Below are 3,256 nucleotides of genomic sequence, written 5' to 3' on the forward strand. Positions count from 1 at the left end.
GGGTTTAGATTCTAGGGTTTAGGGTTTAGAGTTTCTGTTCAAACTGTTCAGGACTTCGCCAAATATCTGCTCACGAGTTCATGCATGCGTAGTATCAAACCCTAAACCCTAAACCCTAAACCCTACACTCTAAATGCCAAACCCTAATCTCTAAACCCTAAACCCTAAATCGTAAGATACAGAAGCTGGCAGCCCTGGTGCACTTCGTCTTTTCTCCTTTTAGCATTTCTTTTGAAAGAATAAGTGAATAAAATTCAAATTGAATTTAAAAGTAAAAAATAAATAAATTTCAACTTGAGGAATCAGAAAACAAAATAAACTTCCAAGACCCTTTTTGCACACAGAGGCCCACGCCTATCTTTGAAGCTCCCAACAGCTAGCTAGCTAGATGCCTAGCTAGCTAGCTGCTGGCTAGCCACACAGCTAGCTAGCTAGCTAGCCATATTGCTAGCGACCCGGCTGGCCAGCTAGCTAGCTAAGTAGCTAGCTAGCTAGCTAGCTAGCTAGCCACATTGCTAGCGGCCCGGATAGCCAGCTAGCCAGCTAGCTAGCTAGCTAGCCAGCTAGCCAGCCAGCCAGCTAGCCAGCGAGCTAGCTAGCTAGCTAGCTAGCCAGCTAGCCAGCCAGCGAGCTAGCTAGCTAGCTAGCTAGCCAGATGATTTGTTTAGTGTTGAAGTTCACTTTGGACTTGTTCGGGGGTGGGTTTGAGAAAGTTTTGGACAAGCTGGGGAGGCAGTTGTCGGGGAATGAATTTGAAAAAAGAAAAAGAATGAAAAGGACTAAATAAATGAAAAGACTTGAATGAATTAAATAAATTGAGGGAATTAAATGCATTAAATGAATTAAATGCATTAAAAGGATTAAAAGATTTAAAAGAATTGAAATTAAAAGAATCCAAAAAAGAAAAAAAAGAAGAAAAAGAAAAAAGACAAATTACGCGACTCAACACCAGCCCGCTGCTCACTGGCCCGTAACTCCGACTGTCGTGGGACATGTCTGAAAACAAAAGTTCAAATAATCAATTTAATTTTATTTATTTATTTATTCAATTTAATTTAATTCACTCAAATTAATTTAATTTAATTAGTTAAGTTAATTAAATTAATTAGATTAATTAATTAAATTGAATTAATTGTTTAGTTTGAAATTTGAGGGACAGAAGCAAAAGGGACTGCGCAGCAGCAAATTCGGAATAAATTAGTAAATTAAAATAATCAAAATTTAATTTAATTTAATTTAATTTAATTTGATTTGATTTAATTCAATTTAATTTAATGAATTTAATTTAATTAAATTCATTAAATATAATACACAAAAAAGGCAAGAACAAAAAGAAAGAGAAATGACAAAAAATGAAACAAAAGAAGAAAAATAAAAGGGAAAAAAACATGAAGGACAAAAAGAGCAAAAAGAAAAAGAGAAAAGAAAAAAGAAAAAGAAAGAAAAATAAAATAAAATAAAATAAAATAAAATAAAATAAAATAAAATAAAATAAAATAAAATAAAATGGCTAACCTGGATTGTCTCCCTGGAGCCAGACGAAGTTTTTGGGGACTCTGACGAGGGTTTCAAACCCTGAGGGTTTATCTCCATCTGCTAGGGTTTTGGCGAGGGTTTCAAACCCTAAGGGTTTCTCTCCATCTGCTGGGATGGATTCCCCGAGGGTTTGAAACCCCGAGGGTTTAGAAACACGCTCTGGGGTTTGGCCGAGGGTTTGAAGCCCTGACGGTTTCAATCCCTCGGGGGTTTGGCCGAGGGTTTGAAACCCCGAGGGTTTAGAAACACCCTCTGGGGTCTGGCCGAGGGTTTGAACCCCTCCGGGTTTGAAACCCTCGGGGTTCTGGCCAGGGGTTTGGAACCCCGAGGGTTTGAAACCCTCGGGGGTTTGGCCGGGGGTTTGGAACCCCGAGGGTTTGAAACCCTCGGGGGTTTGGCCGGGGGTTTGGAACCCCGAGGGTTTGAAACCCTCGGGGGGGGGCTGGGGCGCGAAGACGTCGCCCTGGAGGGCCACGACGCGTTTGCAAACCACGCATGCGTCTTCGGGGGAAAAGGCCAAAACAACTTCTCCTCTTTGAAGTGGAAACTTTTTGAAAAGAAGCCGCAGCAGCAGGCTGGCGCGTTCCCCCAGCAGCAGGTCGCCCGCCTCCTGCACCGTCGGGCTCATCGAGAGGCCCCGCGCCTGTGCAAAACCACCGAAACCCGCGGAATGCGCGGCTTTCTTCCTGCTTTCTGCACTCCAAGTGCTTTTATTTGCATTTATTTTGCTTTTTGGACATATTTCGAACAAGTTTTCCGCTTTTCCGCGCGAAAAGGAGCCCGGACCGCCCGCAGGGGGAAACGGCGCAGCCCCCGCGAAAGCTGCGCTTTCTTGCTTTCTTTCGGCTTATTAGGAAACTTCACACACAATTTTGAATTCAAAATTCAAAATTTTAAGATCTTACTTGTTTCGTAGAGGCCACGTAGTTGTCCACGAAGTGCAAAACGCCAAATGCAAATGCGAATCGGCCCAACACGGAAAACGTGAATTGGCTGCCGCGGCGGACGAAACCCGACACTTGCAAAACGCGATCCATTTCGAAACGCGAAAGAGTTGAATTCTTTGCCTCTTCAGCAAAACAACTTATCAAATTTCACTCATTTCTTCCCGCAAATAATTCATAACTCATCAATTAATAATCCACCAGCTTTCCGCTGTTCAAAAGATGAACGAAGGTGCACATACACCCCAGATTCAGCAGCAGACAGAAAACTCAAGACTTCAGAAACACAGTTAAATGAATTTGAAAACCCTAATAAACCCTAAATTGGCGAATAATTCATCTTTTGCTAATTCCTTCCTTCAGAGGAACCGCCGGTGGAAGCCCTTGATGGTCTACACAGCAGACAAGACCCGAATGGAGGACAAAATTGAAACTAATGAGAGAAAGTGAGGCATTTGAGACTTTTAAATTATAATTTTACTTTTGCAAAATCAATTTGAGCAGCTTCGCTCAAATAAGAAAGCCATCAGAGCCCTTTTGCAAGAAAACCTGAACAAGCAGCGCCGCGTTCAACAAACCCGAAACAGCTCTCTGCGCGCTTCTTGAAAAAACCCAAAATAAATTAATTCTTCATTTCCAACTTCTGCAATTCCAAACACAAATTCCAGCATCTTTCATTCGGGGGCTCCATGGAGGGCCCTTCAGGGGGCCCCTCAGGGGCCCCCTGGGGCCCCCCACCGGGAGCCCCCGGGGGCCCCCAAGGGGCCCCCAAGGGG

The sequence above is a fragment of the Eimeria tenella genome, genomic scaffold, assembly GCF_000499545.2.
Source record: "Eimeria tenella Houghton genomic scaffold, Eth_scaff45, whole genome shotgun sequence".
Lineage (NCBI taxonomy): Eukaryota > Apicomplexa > Conoidasida > Eucoccidiorida > Eimeriidae > Eimeria > Eimeria tenella.